General features: G+C 48.6%; 1 long non-coding RNA gene across 1 annotated transcript in view; it reads left to right on the top strand.

Moving 5' to 3' along the window:
- The window catches only part of LOC104621441, a 19042-nt gene extending 2329 nt beyond the window's left edge, over positions 1 to 16713 (top strand). Inside the window, exons 2-3 of the long non-coding RNA XR_738041.1 lie at positions 1950 to 2049; positions 16318 to 16713. This is a non-coding gene — a long non-coding RNA (uncharacterized LOC104621441). The remainder of the gene's footprint in view (positions 1 to 1949; positions 2050 to 16317) is intronic.
- The last annotated feature ends 2361 nt before the right edge of the window (positions 16714 to 19074 follow it).

Here is a 19074-nt window from a genome sequence, read left to right as displayed (position 1 = left end):
CGATGGCGTCTGGGGATTAGAGAACTACTCCGGATCAGTAACTGAGCAGTAATCCATCAAGACTTCCCAGGGAAACTCCCCAAGATCAGGGACACAGAGATGTAAAAGGAGAAAATGTGGGTGTCTGCAGGGAGGAGGTTTCTGTTAAATTCCCATCTTACTAACGTCGCTCCTGGCACACTCTGTACACTAGCAGCAGTGACCTTGCAGTGGTCGGCACGCTCAGTCCTGTACTTGCCCACGCAGCCTTGCACAGCTTGTTTTTGAGATCTCGCATTTCCCCATCTACAAAATGAGGCTCTGACTTGCTTTTCACGCGGGGGTCCCCAAGGTCTGTGTGAGCTTTGGCAGCAGCTGAGTGCATGCGTGAGCTTGGGGTTGGAGAAATCATGAAATCAAGCAGTTGACCCTGGACATGGGGAGAAAATCCTTAAGGGCAATATTAACTGGAAAATAAAGGGAAGCTGCTGATGCTGAGTCCTTCTGAGTGTGAGGGAGGAGAGGGGCTGGGGGATGTTTTTCATTTGGGCAGGCAGAGGAGGAGAGACTGTCATCAATGTGGAGCCTGCAATAGCAGCGGCAAGGGTTGGAAGGGGCTTCCTCTGAGGCTGGGGACAGGGGATGGGTCCCTACAGGTTATGTACCAGTTGGGGCTTCCTCTCCTCTCTCCACAGAAGACAGAGGAATTCCACCACTTTTGAGATCTTACTGGTGCTGGGAGGTGTCGTCCTGGATATCTGGTTTGTGGATAACATGCAGTTTTTCAGGGCCATACAGATAACACGGTAACTTGCTTTTGTGGACCCCTTAGAAGTAGCCCCAGGGCTCCGAGGGTCTGTGGAAACAGAAGATGTTTTTGAATGGATGTGGAAACAGCAATGCTAGATGGTTTGATGCGAGGCAGCCGAGTCCTGCGGTCCTTGGGAGATAAAGGCTTGCAGATAAACAGCCCACAGATAACCAATAAAGGCAGCTACATGAAGCTGTGGCTCTTCCTGGGCTGGCCTTTAGATTGACCTCCACTCCTGTTGGTTTCTCCCATCTGTAGGAAGATAAAGCAGGGGAGAGGTTTTTAAAAGCAAATAGTGTTCGAACAAAATCCGATTGGAAAAGGATTGGCTTTGGCTCAGAGTCCGTGAGCTTCGCTGCTCTAATTAGCACAGGGCTGAGGCTGGCAAGCTGGGTAGGAGAGCACCCAGGCCTGGGGAAGGAGACCTCAGTTTCCTCTTCAGGTCTGTCGGCTGGTGACAGAGGGACTTGGACCCTGCTGTGTTGGTGCTCCTGAGGCTGCCTTGGCTCAGCTTTGTGTGCAGCAGGGATTTGCTGCACCTTCTTTTTTCACAAGTTCTGTCAAGGGCTGCAGGAGAGCTGCTGGGCTGTGTGGCCTGGGACAGCTCTGCTCATGGCACCGTCAGTGAACCCCAAGCATGGGAAAGGGCCCCTGGACGAGGAGAGGGAGAGAGGAGGAATGCAAGTCTGGAGAGGAGAAGTGGAAAATGCTGTGAGCTAATCAGGGCAGGATTAACATGTCTTGATAAGTCAAGATGGGTCTGCAAGGCTTGAATCCAGGGAGAGCAATAGCATATGGTTCCCGTGCTGTAGGATTTACTTGCATCTGCTTCCAAACAGGGCTGCTCGCTCACAGCAGTCCTCGCTGTTTCCAGTGCTAGCTGCAGCCAGGACTCCTGCCGTCCTCTGGCCAGCAACACCTTGGCTCTCCACTGCAATCCACACAGCTTTCCCGACACTGCCCAGGCTTTCTGGAGGCTGCAGCTGACTGAGGAAGAGTCTTTTGGGGTGGCCATAGTGTTTTGGGTGTGTGTGCAGGAGCAGGCATCAGCGAGCATCTCAGGGGAACAAGCCCACTGCTGTTGGGTCGTTGCTCTCAGGAGGTCTTTGGCTCACATGATCTCTTGCTCTTCTTTGTCTCTCCCTCTCCCACTCCCCAGCTGCAGATGAGACGTTTTCTTTTAAATACAGTCCTGGAAAGCTGAGGGGAAACCAGTACAAGTCAATGATGACCAAAGAAGAACTTGAGGAAGAACAAAGGTAAGTTGAGTTTCCTTTTTCTTCTTGCCCAAGGCCATCTGGTTGACATCCTCTTGAAGCACGCGGGGTGTGTTCCGACCTCTCTCTCCCCATACTGACTTGGGAGCCTCGGGCTCAATGTCTTATTGCACTGAGGTCCAGACCTCTCCCACCCAGGAAGACATAAGAACAAATAAAGTCACGCTGATTTAGGAAATGGAGACACTGTGGTCCTGTGTACCTTTGGAGCTGTTCAAGCTTCTTCTCTGAATGCTTAGACCAAATTTTCCAGCTGATACAAGCGGATGTAGTTCCCCTCATCCCGTTAGCACCACGCTGATTTACAACTAAGACCTGATCTCTAGGTACTTCCTCTCCCTTTACCCTGTGGATGGCCTCCAAATGAGGACACGGGCATAGCTTAGAAATACTGGAGCAAAGTGAGTGACTGTGGAGCTTTAGATTTCACTGTGACCGGACCAAGACTGGGAATGTCCGTACCTAGGGCTGGCTTCTCAGCTGTAAGTGGGAATTTGCCATGCAGTGGCCCTGTAGAGAAGGAGAATTGTCCATCTTGCACTTTTTGCTAAAGTTTCCTCCTGAGCTTGAGCCTGCCTGAAGAAAGGAAGAGCCTGTCCCATTACTGAAAACAAGCTTTCCAGCTCAAGATTTCCCACTTCCCAGCCACAAGGGGAAATCAATCAATTCCCTTTACACAGGAAATCAACTCCAACCTTGCACCTTGAGCTGCAAAACATTATCCAAAGCCAGTCTGTGCTGTCGGTGTGAAGCCTCTGCCCACGTGCAGAGGGAGTCCCTTCAGCCCAGGGGCACACAGAGCCGATGCTAAACCAGAGGTGTCAAACCCCACAGCCAAGGGCTCTGCCTTACAAGAGCCCAAGCAGGCTCTGTGGCAGGCTGCTCCCTCGCAGATGTGTGCAGCTCATACCCCTTCCCTCTTGGGCGAGCTGCAGGGAACTGATTTCCCAGTGGTGGCTCAACAAGCCTGGGAGATGCTGTTCTCTTCATTGCTGTCCCAAGGGCTGTGGGACCCAATTCTCCACCCAGTGGTGGAGAATTTCCCCCTAGAAAGATTTGGGGGGAATTTGTTAACCTTTGCTGGCGATGCCGTGGTTTGCATACTACCACAACCAGAGTCGTGTAAAGGCTTGACACAGACTGAGCAGAAACTCGAGCACAGCAGGGAAAGCAAGGCTGGAGGGATTGCACCTCACCCCTGGGTCAGGCATGCTCCTGCTGACAAACCTGGCCTCGAGGCCCCTGGGCAACATCTCCACATTACTGGCAGCTGGGCTGGCCAGGCTTTCTCTCCGTGGCATGAGCAGGGCACTGCAGTCTGCAGTGTAAACCCAGAGACCGGCCCAAGGGCTGGCACTGACGTGTCCTCACTCTGGTCCTGGGGGAGACTCAGATGGTACACAGGGCTCCATGCAGGCTGCCTTTGCTAGCCAAGCCTGCAGCCCACAGCCATTCTCTCCATGTCAAACCTGCCTTTCCCATCAAGAGATGTCTTCCCTTTCTCCCCTGGCTTCTGGGCTCCCAGTTGTCCTCAAATCTTGGACTTCACCTGCCTTGTAGCACTGCCAGGAGCAAAGAACTGCAAGGGCTGTGTGCTCTGGGGTCAGCAACAGAAATGAGCTCCGCTTTCCTCTGGCGAAGGGTTTATTCTGCCTTGGTGGCAGGAAAAATGTTGTTTGCTTTCTTCCTTTTGTCATATCTTACCCCAACCTGTAAAATGCTAAGCATTTTATAATAAGCATTTTAACATACAATGTTAGCATCATTGTATTTTTCACTTGGGGAGGGTGGTGGGGGAATGAACTGAGTGAATGTGAGTGAAACCCATGGGGCTCAATGGGAATTGCTTTTCAGGATCCTGCTAAGCATCAATGCAAAAAAAAAAAACACACAAAAAACAACTGCCTGCAAGCAGGCAAATTCAAACCCTTTGCACCAGCAGCTCCATCCAAACCAGCTGAGCAATCACTGCTCAGGTTTTCATGGCCACAAGTCCTGTAGGGCCTTTGGCTGGTTCCTCTGTGGCAACAAATGTTCAGGATGTCACCTGGGGGTCTGGGGACACTGAGAGGACGTTGCCTATGGACAGCAGTGGGACGGGGGTTTTGTACTCAGGACTGTAGAACCGGCTCCGGGGGCTGGTGGATATTTCCCGGGCATGTGGAACCTCCCAGGCATCACTGATTGTGTCTGTCTGGAGTGGTCCCAGGGCAGGACAGTGCACCTAGGACTGACGGACAGTGCCTGCACACCAGGGTCCCTTGGAGGCTATCAGCAGCCTTCTACTCTGAGGGCCATTGGCAGACATGTTTTTCCTACTGCTCCTGTATTTTCTCCTCTTTCATATTTGTGTTGTTCGTTTCTTTAAGGCAGCTTTGTGAATTTTTTCTTTTTATCTTGCTTTGTTGCTGGCTTACTTTTCCCCCCCAACAAAATCTTCACTGCAGCATCAGCAGCTTTTCATTTCAGGCCTCGCGGGTGGTGTAAGGGGGCAGGGCTGCTGCCAGGTAAGCTCCCGGGCGAGCTGAGCGCAGCGGCTCAGCCCAGTCCTGCATCCTTCTCCCTCGGCGGTTCCATCCCTCTCCCCAACTCCATGCCCCCCCGACCATGCTGCTGATCTGCTGTGACCCAGGTTTGCCACCTTTATGTTGCAGGATTGAGCTGACCTCTGATCTCACATCTCTGTAGCAAGTACCTTAGGTCCTCGGCCACAAACATTCTTGCAAATCTTTTTGGTAAGGACATGCTGTTTCTTAGAAGTAGTGATACCACTGATAACATCTGCTAATGTGTTTGGGTTTTTTTGCTTTGGGTCTCATTTTCTGGGGGAGGGCTTGTTTCTGAGCTGTAGTTGACTGCTTGTCCCACCTCCCTCACCACCTCCCTCCCCCTTCCCTCCTCATAACAGATTAATGAGTCTGCTCCCCTCTGCCTCCATCTCTCTTTCCATGAGCGCTCCGGGGGGAATAGGGGCTCTCACGTTCGGATACTCGCCTCTTCCATCTTGGATGCCTGAAGTTGGATATCCCACCACCACTTCTGTTTCCTGATTTGGAAAATTAGGGCTGCTGAGTGAGAAGGTAGTTAGTCCTAACGTGTGTTGCCAAAGCTGAGACAGGCTTAGTCTTTGCTTTTAGCCCTGTCAGCCCTGCAGTCTTCCTGGGGATCAACAGGTTCCCATATGAAGCAGCTGTAACCAACATCCCCAAAAATGCAGATGGGTCCCCCAGACCTCCTTGAGGCTCCTTGTTGTAGTGGGGACCCCTGATTTTGGAGGTGCCTTTGAAAGAATTGCTTGCCTTTTCCAGGAAGAGCTATAGGACTTCAGACAGGAGAGTACAGGCACACAGTAGATTGGGTTATTTAACCAAAACCCCATTTCTGCTCTAACCTGCATCACTCCAGAAGCTGTGGTTGTCTTGCCTAGTATTCACTTGAGCCTTGCGGCTTCAAACTGGTGCTAAATCTGGACTAAAAGGGGAAGGAATGTGACCTTTACTGAGTGATGCAACTTCCTGCTTCTGGTTACTTCAGTCTTAAAAAATTGAGGCACTTCTCAGTGAGAGAGGAGGACAGCAAATCTAGTTGGGAAATACATCTGCTCGAGTGGCAACTGTGCTTGATCACACCTGGTGGGTCACCAGTATTTCTAGAACAGAACAGTACTGTTTGCTCCCCTGGGGGAGAAAAATAGCCTGGGCAGGAAGGGGAAGAGTGCAGGGGAAGGATGCAGCCCTTAGTCAAGCCAGCAGAGTGTATTTTCCAAATCCTTCTCTTCTGCACCTGAGGCTTTTGGCCATCTATTGCCAGCTGTAGCTGCCACAGTGCAAAACACTAGTTTAGACAGAGAAATATGACTTGCAGCGCTGTGGCTTGCCTCCGTTCAGACAGGCTTGAGTTGTGTAGGCATAAGAGACAGCCCACAAGGGCTGACTGTTAGGTGTTGCTGTCCTGCAGATGAGGGAGGAAGAGGAAGGTCTCCCCAGTGTGTCTTCAGGGCCTGGCTTGCATGGATGGATTGAAGTCAGCTCTGCCAGCTACTTTTCAAACCTCTCTTGAGCTTGAAAGAGGTTAAGTAAGTGGGATGTTTTTACAGTTAGAAAGGAGTATGATCAGGACTGTGTTGATCGTTGACAGCTGCAACAAGGCTCCACTCGAGGTAAAATAAAGAAGAATTGGGAGAAACAACTCCCTTGGGTTTCTGCTTTCAGTTCTCTCTTTCCATGAGGCAGAGCAGGTCCAAGCCAAGTCTTGGTTGGCCTCAGTGATGCTGAGGGCTTGAGCTGTCTGTGCTCTGTCCTTGGCACTCTTCACTAGGTATGTTGGCTGGAGAAAGGAGAGCAGATCCCATGTGAACGGACTGTGGGAAGGTCTCTCCTCTCTCTTTGTTTCTGGGGTTTAGGAAGAGGTGGGGTTGGAGAGCCAGAAGCTGCCCCATGGGGTGTCAGCTGGGGCACCCTTGCAGACCTCTTGAGCGGGGTCTGAGTGAATGGCCCCAAACTGCTCAGACATGCTCCGCTGTTTGCTGGTGCACTCACGGACGGAACAGGTGATTCCCCAGACCACAGTCCAGTCTCTGTAAGACTGAGAAGGTAGGGATGGCTTCCCAGTTCCCTTGGCTAATGGGCTCAGTTCCCACAGCCAGGTGACCCATTTCAGGAGCAAATTCTCCTCCTGCCTCCCAATCCTCTCCTCTCATCTCCTGGCTAGCCACGGGTGGGTTGAGGAGACGCTGGTTGAATTCAGGCTAGACCTAGGGCCTAGGGCTCAACTGCAAGTTGGAATTCATGCAAGGGAAATTGCATGGCTGTGAATCTCACACTCAATCCTTTTCTTGGTGGTAATTTAGCAATGAAAATCTGTCTCTTCCCCAGCTGGGTTCAGAGTACCTCTTGGTTATGAGGCACTGAATAAAACTGGGCTTGGACCCTGGAGTTTCAGCAAGGCAGGGTACCCCAGAGAGACCTTGGCTCTAGGGCATGACAGAAAGGAGAGACCTTTCCCTATTCTGCCAGACATCCCCGATCAAAGCGGGGATGCAGCTGTGGTTTGAGGGACAACCATGCTGAAGTTCAGTTTTGAATGAGACAATGTTCATGATGACAACTCTGGAGCACACCAGGGCAGGAAGCAGCTGCAGGGGTTTAATGATGGTGTTGACAGACTCTGATCTATTTTGAACATCGCCACTACTGGCCCTCCAGAAATAAGTGGGTGGACTGGGCTGGGGGATATTGCATTTTGGGAGAGCTCTCCATTGGCATCTGTCCCTGTCCACCTCCTGCATTGCCATCACATAGCCCTGGCTTGCTTGTTTGCTCCCTCGTCTGTATAGCATGGGATCTGGGCCTCTTTCTCCTCCCTTCTCTTCTGATAACCTTCATGCCCAACCCAGTGGCTTTGCTGTCCTGTCCTGTGCAGCATGGTGCTTCTTTTGGATGAGGGAAGCTGGTAAGTTTGGGCTTTCTTTGGGTTTTTATTATTTGTTTGCTTTTCATCTTCTGCAGCACGATAGTCATCCTGGGCTGAGGGAGGAGGAGTAGCAGCAAGGGCCACAAAACCTAGGGCCATGGGACCCTTCAGGTCAGGCTGGCCACCGCTTCACTGCGGCCACCAGCCACAGGGATGGCACCGACCATGGGCAAGGCTGCTTTCAGCCGCAAAACACCCAGTGCATGAGGTTTCCTTCCTAGCTGCCTTTTGCAGGAAAGGGGCACTGTGTGTTTGGGGGTCCCTGCTGAGCTCCCGCTGCTCTGATGCTCTTTCCGTAGGTGCCAGACTCCACTTGTATGAGGAAGGAGTTTCCTGGTGGCCCAGTGCTGTTCCCTGCCTCTGCCATTTCCCTGGGGAAAATGTCCTCTGACCTACGAGATGTCAGTGGGGTTGAGTTCTAGCCCTATTTATAGGGCATCTGATTGAGTCATGAGTCCCCAGCAGCTTTAAAAACCGAACACGTCAGGACGCCTCCCGCGGAAACCCAGGGGAAGGGGAGGCTGGGAAGCCTCTTCCCTGTCTCCTCCTCTCCTGTCCCAGAGAGGAAACTTTTGCAAGCTCCCCCATAGCCTTTGCAGGGTGTGAATCTCTGGCCCTGCCCTGGGATGAGATTTCAGACCAGACAGCAACTCTGCTTTGAGCTCCTGGGTTTTTTCTTTTGGCTCAGGTCCTGAATTGTCCCAGCTTGTGGCTGCTTCTCCATGTCTCCCTCACCCAGTGCTCACAACTTGTCTTCATCTGCTTCCGCTTAATTCTGTGCGGCATGGGCAGCTTGCCGTTCTCTATGTGCTAACTCTCTGGGAGCCTGGCTCTGCCTCTCCTGCAGCTCCCCTGTGGCCAGGGGAGACCGAGGACTGCAGGAAATCGGGGCATCACACCAGGCTGCAACCTGGGAGACAGCGAGCTGGAGCACAAACACTGAGTGATGGAGGAAAGTGCAGGCTGGCCCATCCATGGCTTTCCCCACTTCTACAGCGTTGGCTGTGGGGGTTAGGAGCGTTGCAAGGGGATGGGCACACAGCTGAAGGAGGCAATCGTGGCCTCTCGGCTGAGCTGGCTGGGAGCTTGAGCCACCTTCCTGACTGTGCTCTGGCCTTTTCAGCTGTTGCTGCTGTGGCTGGGAAACGTGGGAATCTTCTGTCTTGAAACAGCGGTGGGCAAGGTCTGTTCAGGGGGTGACATAGTCACTGACTCCTCGCCAGCCCCTATCCTAAAGGCGGTGGGATTTGTGCTTCCTAGTCGCACAGGCTCTGGCAGCCTTGACTGCTTTCCTGGTGTTCCTGAGGAGCAATAGGTATTTCCTGAGGTAGTGTGCACCTTTCAACTTTTCTGTCCCACTGGAGGAATTTTAGATTTGTGTTAATAGAAGCTCCCTTTGGTACCTCTCACTGTCCTGCTCTCCTCTTTTCTAAGCACTGACTGTCCCTGTTCTGCGTTCAAGTCCTCTCTTTCCACGTTTTACCTATTGGCTGAAGGAACTGGCCCACACTTTGGAGACCACCAGGAAAGCTTAGATTTAGTATGCCATTCCTCATATTCTTCCTGCAATATCCTGATCCTGGACAAGACTGGGTTATGGTCACTACTAGAAATGAGATGGTATCTGCCCCAATGCTAGAGAAATGGGAAGCAGTGGTGATGGGACCATCCCTAGGAGTGAGATGGGAGGGAACTGCCTCTGGAGAGCTTGACCAGCCATTGCCCGGTCTGCCCAGCACCTAGGGCCCTTCTCACTGCTCTCGATCCTCAAGGGTCGATCCTAGCCTGTCTGGATTGAAAACAGTCTGGAGCCAGATTGTTATCTGCCCTCCTTGCCAGGATTTCAGAATGGAGGACTGATGTTCCTGAGAAGCTAAGCACCCGCTCCCTCTGCCAGGAGAAGGAGCTGGGAATGGTCTGCACTTCAGAAAATCAGCTTTGAGTGAAACTGTTCTTGAAAAGGGCATAAGCAATTGCCAGAGGTAGTTACAGCAAGATGCTCTGGGATGTCCTCGGAGAGGGTCAGGACTCCTTTGGAAAACTATAGTCTATGGATGGGCTACAGGATTTCCTGACCTCCTGCTGCAGATTTTGCACATATGAGGGGTAAACACATATGGGAATGACACCAGCCCACCCCATTTGTCAGTGCTGGGATGCTGTCTGCTTTCAAAGGCAAGAAGCCCATGCGTTTGTGCTGATGCCATGGCTGAGCTGGAGTGAGTGGAATGCTTCTGAGGCCACCAGAAGAGCATCCAGTTTCCATGCTTCAAGGAGAAGCATAGTCTTTTGAGACCTTCGGTACCTGAGCCTCCCTCATAAGCCAGGACCTGCTCTTGTCTGAGCTCCTTGTTCTCCAGTTATTCCTTGCACAGAACCGTGCCCAGCTGACAAATTGTACAATTTACTGTCTTGGCCTTCAGCAGAGGTATTTGGATAACTTGTATCTGAAGCAAGGACATGGGCTTCCAGCAAAAGAAGACACTAACCTGGTTTGATTGATCTGGTGCTAGGAGAAGCCATGCCAACCAGGTTGATCTCATTGTCCAAAGTGAATGGAAAGGAGGGAAGAGCCAAGGATAAGCAGTGGCTCAAAGCTCTCAGCCTCCATCCCAAGCTAAGTAAAAGTCTATCAGGCCCCATGGCAGCAATGTCAGAGCTTCTCAGCCTGGGGTGTTATATGACCCTGATGTCCCCAGTGATGGACTGTCTCATGCTTTTTAGTCTAATCCCCCTCACAGCTTGCCCCAGAAGCAGTAAGGGGTATCCCCACTGTGCAGATGGGGAGATTATGGCTCTGACGGACAACCTCCATTAAATTCATGCTTGGTTTAAGATCTTCTCACCCCAGCTGTCAGTCTGGCCCTGTCCTGGAGGTGAGTATTCCTGTGAGGGGCTGCAACAAAGCCCCATCACCCTCTCTGACATCTTCCATCCCTCACCACTCCAACTGCGGCATGCTGGAGGGTACCTCTCCTTCTGGGCCCCTGTGGCAACCAGCTTATGCCCTCGCGTGTAAAATCTGATTATGCTTGCGTGACTTGCGTGGGATGATCTGATCCTCAGCACTGTGAATCTTGCAGAACGATTATCCACTCCGGAGAATTTCCTTTCTTTGTCCTAATGGGCTGGCCACTGAGCCTCTGCAGTGTTGCTTGAGTAACCCTGATTCCACATGATTCTTCAGCCTGCATCTCCCATCCGGGATCCGGGTCACCAGCTGCCTTTGTGAAGCTGCTGGCGAAGGCAACTTTTTGCAGAGGATTGAGGAAGAGATGAGGCTGTGATTTGCCTTCATGCTGTGGCTGTCAGGAGCAGGGGACTTTCAAATGGGGCCCCTCAATGGGCAATGAACCCTATTGAATTCAGGAGGAATTAGGCTGGGGTACATCCGTGTGTGTTTGTAAGTGCCCAGGTAACATGTGTTGTAGTTGGGATGTTGTAATCTGGGATGGACAAGGGTGTCAGCAGCCCAGGGAGGTTCTGCACCAGTGAGGCAGTAACCCCTGGAGCTAATGAAGACTTCCAATTATCTGGGCTTCTCCAGCTCTCATCAGCAGGTCAGGAGGGTTGTAACTTAGACTTGGTTCCAGATAAGAGGATTTACACCTGTGATTAAATTTCAACTATCCTGCTGCAGATGATGAAGCAAAGTGCTGCTTCCTTAGAGGCATGAGGTTTGCGAGCAGTGGCTTGTTCTGCCCTGAGGTGGGAAGTTGCCTTGCCTCCCCACACTCACACTGAGTTTTCCCCCTGCTCATTTATGTGAATAATAATGAACCAACCTGAGGGGTGAAATGACTGAAATTATTTCTCTTTTCTCCCTGTTTCTCTTTGCAGAACTGAAGACTATATGAAGTTGTCCCTAGCCTCCTCCTAAAGGCATCCCTTGGCATCTTTAAAGGCTTGAGAGAAATACCAAAACCAACCAAACACACTCATAAGAGAAATCCATAAACCCTCAAAACTTGGGATCCCCTCTTGGTCTGAAGTTGAGTTCTTCAAAAACATCTGTGGTGTCAAGTTTGAGGAGATCTTGTGTGGCTCCATGGACTAGGGCTGGGCCCAAGCAGTGACTTGAGTTGTGTTTGGGGGACTGGTATATCCTAGGAGATGAACCTTCCTCCCTCTCCCCCAAACAGAACCCAAATTGGACACTAAATGTGCAGCGAGTCTATTAGTTGTGTTCATTACCATGTATTAGGCCTGCCATGAAATCTATGTTGTTCCTTTATTGGGGTGGGCGAACTGTAGCTCTTCTCCCAGACCAGCCTGGACCTTATAGCAGACTATTAAGTTGTTTCTTCCTGGGGCCGAACTCCTCATTATTGCTGGGGGGTGGGAACTGCCTATGATTTCAAACCTTGTACAATGCTGCTTTATTCTGAGGGCTGGAGGGACAAAGTGAAGTCCAAGTGGGGGATGGCAGATGGTAGCTGGACTGACTCAAATCTTGCTTCTGCGGTTATTTTAACAGAAAGCTGATTCTGTAGGTAGAAAAAATGACTCAAGAAGCGACAAAGACTGATAGTTTAGCTGTTCTGCTTGTGGTGGAGGTTTAGCAGACCACCCTTTGTCTCCTGTTAGTACCTGGATTCTCACTTTTCCCTACTCTGGTTCCCAAGAGACCGAAGGAGGTAGCTATAGCATCAGGGGTTCCCTCTGGCTCAGGATGAGATTGTGGGGGTCCTGGAAGAGACACCCTCCCCATTCCTCTGCCTGCTTGCTGTTCCAGTGCCCTCTTCTCTTGCTAACCCTGTGGCTTGTCCACTGGAGACAGAGCTCAGCATTGCTCCTCAGCTCTGTCACATATAGAAGAATTTGGCTGGATGTGTATACCTGCTTCAGACATAGCAGGTTTCAAATCCAACCCAGCTGGTTTGTGAGAGTGAGAAGAGGACCATGTCCTCTAACGATGTTATGGAAACACCAGGCTGGTAGGGATGTGTCCTTCAAAGTTCCTCTCTCAACTGCAGGTCAACTGCCTCTTGGCTAACGCTGCAAACATATCAGAAACTCAACAGGCTGCTTCCCCCTCCCCCCCTTTTTTTTAATTCCTATGCAGACAATACTTGAAACCTTGTACACAGTTGTCCTTTCCAGCGCCTGGAGTTGGCAAACTCTTCATAAAAGGGCTTATTTAAAGAACAGCAGGAGGCTTCAGCTTTAGAAGAGGCTGGGCTGCTCCTTCCCAGCCGACAACTGCAAGCGTGTTCAGTGGTTTGCATATGAATTTAGGCACATCTGGACCCTCTGCTTCAGCATCCTGCGGGTACAGCCACTGTCTCCCCTCGGTGCTGGCTGGCTGACTCTGTGTCCCAAGCACCCAACTATGCAAAGAATGCCTTATATACATTGTGTTTAAGTTACATGGCAATATGTACATCGAGCAAAGTCTATAGTTGAGTCCAGATTTTTGCTAGTGGCAGTGAGTCAAACTATTTCTTCAACTCAAGTGGCTGTCTAGGTATTTTTTACTTTTGTTTGTTTTGTTTGTTTGTTTTGTATCTGATGGTGGCTCTTATACAAAGGACTGTAATTCTAGTGGCTTGAATCTGTAAAAATTGCCTTTGTTTGGTCCAATAAACCTTTGAATAGTTTATTTGTTTTGTGCTTGTTCTCCCTGCCTCCAGCATCTTGCAACTTCTTCCTCAAGAGATTTGTGTTGAAAATCTGAATTTTAGGTTAGAGGTACATTCTGCCCTCCTACGCCTTTTACCCCATAAATGATTCCACTGGCTTCCTTAACAATAGAGTTAGACCAATGGCGAAAGATTTTCCCTTATTTCTGCTGGAGCAACACAGTGTTGCAGCAGGATCCTGGTCTTGTTTAGCTGGAGAGCAATTAGCAATGTTCCCAAATGCAGAGCTCTGCCCAGGATTTCAGCTGCTGTGAGCATGGATGCCTAGCAGTTCCTGAAACACAGATCTCCTTTAACATAACTATGGCTCACTGCCCCAAACCTCCAGTTAATCATAAAATTCTTGGACTGAAATGTCTGACAAGAGCCTAAGGGAATTAAGTATGCAAATTCAATTGCCTATCAAGAAGAATTAGGCTGCTTTGAAAATCCTTAATTAATCTATTTTGTCAGCAATAAGTAAAATCCTGTTTGACCATCTGAATCCAAGTAGTTTTGAGGACAGCACTTACGGGAAGAGAGAATGATTTTACTTGTGAATGGGGTAGGTTTGCTCTGAAATGATCAAAAAAAACCCCAACCTGGAGCACTACAAAGTTGTTTTACAAGGTTGCCTTTGATAGAAGCAGCTCCTTTTTGAAATCGGTTTCATGTTTTTGATGCCTCACTCTTCCTTCTCAGGTTCTTTTCTTTCTTTATCTTTGTCTTGCTCTCCCTTTGTTGTAGATTATGTAGTGCAGAGGAGCAACAGTGGTAACAGCTCTTTTTTATTTCTGTTTTTCAAATGCACAGTCATATTGAAAGTTGAGGGGAGAGCCAAAATGTATTGATGTTGCACTAAAAAAAACCAGAGTGAATATTGTCTCTGATCTTGATTTTGGAGGTTTGGAGACAAGGAAAAGGGCCTTTAGGGAGGTTTCAGCAGTGTTAATGTCTGTGCAATAACAAGTGAAGGATGCAAACCTGTATGGAGCACTCCCAGCTGGCATGCATTTCAGACACGTGAGGCAAAGCTGTGTATTGAATTACTCCACACCAGACTGGAAATGTGCCCTCTGGTGCCCAGCGGTGATCTGAAATAAAATATTGATCGCTAACGACTGTGCTTCCCTTCCTCTTGTCTGGAAAGGGCAGTTGGATGCTATTCATGTGAGCACAAAAAGTTACAGAAGAGACAGACAAATCCAGGCGCTTGACAGCCTGTGGCCAAAGCTTTCATAACCAAAAGATTCCACATCATTGTCAGGATATGTTTGGCCTTAGGACAATTGCATTTTAATTGCAATAGAAGAGAACTGGCAAATGAGCTTTCCTTTGCCAGGATCTGCTTTTTTCCTGCCCTGCCTGCTGCAATGGTGCTGGAAGGACAGCCTGCTGTTCCTGCTTCTACTGGGGTTTAGTCCAGGAGAGGGGAAAATGCAGGGCCCCACTCAGCAGCTCAGCATGTCAAAGGCTCCTCTGCTTGTTCCTGACTGTCTCATTCCATTGATCTTGTTTGTGGTGTGGTTGCTTCTGATGTGTTGATGCTGTCTTCTCTTCTTTCAAGCAAAGATTGTGTCCTGGTTTTGCCTGTCAATAGGTATTTCTACCCCTCCTGTCACTGGAACAGCTAATAGCTTGTCCACACAGGACTTGCTAGGAAGGCTACCCCAGGTTAACTAATGGCCTGCATTTAAATGGATTAATTACAGTGTTTTAAAGTCCTATGCAGAAAACTGGCTGTGAGGGGGACAGAGGACTCTTGACAAAGTGATCATGTGGAAGTAAAAGCCAGAGTCTGTCTTTCTAGCCCAGAGGAGGTCTAAAGAAGCTAAGCAAGCAGGAGGAGCTGGGATTCCAGCAGATCTGTGCTCTGTGCTGCTGGGTTGTCACTGAATTCTGTCCCCACAGTCACACAGGGGCAAAATGAGCCTTGAAGTAACAGAAACTGCTTCTTCCTTGTTACAGCCATAAAGCACCACAACCTTACTAGCTCTTTTAATCTCACACAGGAGAGTCAGTTATGAGGTGTGCTAGGCACTGCTGCAATCTGATCCCAATCAGGTAGAAGTCTGGCAATGAGAACAAACCAGCTCACAGCCAGCCCTGACTGGAGCCAAGGTGCACATTCATTTTGCCCTAAAAGAAGATTTTCTACACAGTTGTATCAGTTCATGACCTACTTGAGAACAAATGATACTCCTGTGCTGCCTGCCCTTCTGTATCCCTGAGTGATGATCAGTAGATGTATGAACACTATAAGCCCTCCTATAAAGCTTCCTCAAATAAAGCCCTGTGACAGACACCAGTCTGTGCTGCAGGACATACAACAATGTTTAACTGCTTCAAGTTAGGGAAAAATCCAGATATCATCTGTTATGGGGAGGAGGGAGTTAATCATCTACTGTGGGACTTTCTAGGGATGGAAATCTGATCTAGGTGGTCTACTGGTCAGCCTCTGCCTACACGAGGATCACCTGGTTGCTGGACTAGCTACATGAGTCCATCTCACCATTTGACATCGGCAAAACCTCGAATCAAATCAGAGTTCTATTTGTGATGTTACCTTCCAGTGGCTGATTAAAGTCATGTTCACACTGGACGGTAGTCTAGTCTCTAGTTTTAAGGTAGGGTATACACTTAAAATTTAGTAGCTATTCCTGATTTCACAGAATCACAGAATCATTAAGGTTGGAACAGACCGTTAAGCTCATCAAGTCCAACATCTACTCTGTATCTACATACTCTCATTCCAGAATGAAAGGATACTGCGCTGATAAAGCTTAATCCAGTTTCTTTATGAAGGCTGCTAAATTAGGACATGTTGGTCTTATGAAATTCCACATGTTGAGTTATCCTGAAACTTTGAACATAGATAAGCCCTAAGGAACTCCAAAGCTGGTATTAAAGCTGTCTGTTTTATCTCCATTTTTAAAGAACTGCAGAGAGACATGCGGGATGATTGGATAGATGGGACGGTGAAGGAAGGAGAACTAGAGGATCTCTCTTTCTCATCTCACATGGGCAGGTTTCCTGCAGCCAGTAGGGCTTGTAAAATGACCTGTGTTTGGTTTCATGTTTCATTTGACCCTGGTGTTCTTGCCGAAAGTGCCTTCTGGGGACTGGCTATTCCTACTTCTCCTTTTCTTCTTGACAGGGTTCAGAGAGAGCAGCTGGCTGCCATCTTCAGGCTCATGAAGGAAAAAAGTGACACATTTGGAGAGATGTCTGAAGGAGACATGAAGGAGCAGCTTAGACTGTATGATATATAATTTTGTAGCCAGTGGAGACTATGCCCAGAAGTCATCTTGGCCCTTATGCAGGACACTGGAGGCTGTAGTGCTATAAACATATTTTGGTAGTTATTTTGCAGTTTCAGGTTGTTTTGCAAACACATATAGGCCTGTGATATGTATTTCAAAAGACTTGTAATTTCTCACTCTTTTAATCATTTTTCCTTGAAGAGCTATCATGATATTTTCATCTCGTACAGAGATTTTTACCTCTTTCTGGCTGAGTCATATGTCTCAGTCATATAAAGCAGTTAAACTTGCAACTTTTTTCTGGCCATGCTTTATAAAAATGAACTTTCAAACCTAGTACTTATCAGTTTGATATCTGAAGAAAGCCAAAGATTATGTAAAATGGATGAAAATAATAGAATTGTAGAATAACTCAGGTTGGAAGGGACCCAAGGAGGCCTGTAGTCCAATCTCCTGCTTAAAGCAGCATCAGCTATAAGACCAAGCCAGGTTACTCAGGGCTTTATCCTGTCGAGTCTTGAAAATCTCCAAAGATGGAGACTGTACAATCCCTCTTGGCAGAGACGCTTCCAATCCTACAGTTAGAAAATGAATAGCCAAAGCCGAGGCATTAGTGCTCCAATTAGAGGTGAGTTGCCGTTCTCATCTCCTTGGAAGGAACACTTCATCCTCCTTCACACTGGCTTTTTGAAACAAATCCAAGTTGGTTCCAGCTGACCTCATTGAGCTCATCTTCACGCCTGAGAAAACAGCAGCTATCTTCAGCCTGGAAACACAAACATCTCTTCGCCTCTTGACACTGGTAAAAGTAGTACAGAAAGGTGGCTGGCATTTTTACAAGGATGATTGTGTCCAACTGAGATCCTGTTCTCCTAATATAAAAATGATGTGGGAAACGACATACTTAGGAAATCTCTGTGAATTTATCAATTATTTTGAACAGTCTTGACCAACCCTTGGTGGTTTGGCTAGAGTAAATCAATGAGCATTCCTAATTTTAACTAAGTCTTCTGGTATACTTATCTCTCCTATGAAATCCAGTTAAATACTTTATTATCAGGAAGGATTTTCTCAGTTTTAATAACTGCTGACAAAGGGAGGCAATATTTGTGACATAGTTTTAGGGAGTGATCTCTTAAAAGATTAGGTTTGCTTTATTATGTGTATATCCTTTTGAGTCAGGGAAACCAAACATCTCACGATCTGGTTAGTTTCCCACTACTGTATATTCTATAACACCATACTATTTGACTTTTAAGAATAATTTTATTTTCTAATTGTTTGCACTTAGGTGAAGGCATATTTATTAGGAGATCAAGCTGGTTTTACTACCAGTCATGACTTAATCTAAATTTAAGATCTGAAAATTACCTCTTCTTATTCAATGTGAAGGAATTAAGTGGGAAAAGGAGTCTCATGATGTGAAATGTCATGCTAGTTTGCTGTGTCCCTAGGCTGCAATTTCCTTAGTCAAGCTGTGCAAAGGGAGAAATGGAGAAAATTTCTATATGGGACTTGTCCCTGGTTAAACTGAAAGCAGGATCTTTTCCAAAGCTGTTCTTGAAAGCAAGCAATGGAGAGTTAAGGTTTAGTTGATTTTTCACCTTTGTGTTGTAGAGTTTACATTTTATTTCCAAAGTATTTTTGTATTTCTTTTACGTTTGGGCCTTCTCTCAACAGGAACATTACTGAAAAAAAAAAAAAAGAAAAAAAATTCCTCAAACTGCTCAGCTTCACATTATGCCAGCAGTCATAACGCTGAATAAGGAAGAGCAGCTGGCATTAAACCTATCCTGTCCACTCCTTCTCCAAGCAGTGTCACCAGAATGTTAAGATGCTGTTGATGACAGGACAGTGGTAAAAGACCTGTCATTTACTAGGCCCAAATTTAAAAAAGAAATTAAGCTAAATAAAGAAGCCTGTGCCCAACACATGAAAAAAAGGGATGTCTAGATGTAAAACCCATGGGTTTAAAGAGGTATGTTTTCTCGGTGTGCAGTGCAAGGCTGTAATAAAGAGGAGTGTGCTGGACACATCGGTGTGAGTCTGTGGACGGCAGCAGGGAGGTGGTGTTCGGAGGCTGCCTTCAAGGCCACAGGTGGCCACTGGAGCAACGGGATCTGTCTCGCCTTGGCCGGTCAGCTTGCAATTTCCTTTTCCCTCTGGGTTCATCAATATTTATACAGGAAATTTCACCAGTTGCTACAGCAGGATCTCCCCTTCTGGGTATTGTCCTTTAAATAACCCCAGCTGCTTTTCCTCAGCCTCATGCAGGGCTGTAGGGTGCAAACGTGGCCGTATGAGCAGACCGTGGGCAGCACATGGTGCGGGTACACTGTGAGGGCCACTAGGGAAACCCTTCTCCCCTTTGATGAGCTCTGGAGCTGCAAACACGGTTGGGAGGATCCCAAATCAGCCCTGGAGCCGAGGGGCCTCTCACACCACTTCATAACATGGAGGCCTGGTATCCTGTGAGCCCCAGTCCCGACGATGTCTGCCCTCCCCAGGATCGCTCCCGCGGCCGGGAGGAGCTTCGACCTACGGCTGTCTCAAATGCTTTGGGAAGGCGACCGGGGGACGAGCGGGCGGCAGTCCCCGCGACTGCGAAGGCCGCGGAGCCCGGGCCCGGCGAAGGGGCCCGCTGCTATGGC

This window comes from Phaethon lepturus, unplaced genomic scaffold (genome assembly GCF_000687285.1).
Source record: "Phaethon lepturus isolate BGI_N335 unplaced genomic scaffold, ASM68728v1 scaffold47725, whole genome shotgun sequence".
Taxonomy (NCBI): domain Eukaryota; kingdom Metazoa; phylum Chordata; class Aves; order Phaethontiformes; family Phaethontidae; genus Phaethon; species Phaethon lepturus.
Note: the sequence above shows the minus strand (reverse complement) of the source record. Positions and strands in the feature narration are given on the sequence as shown.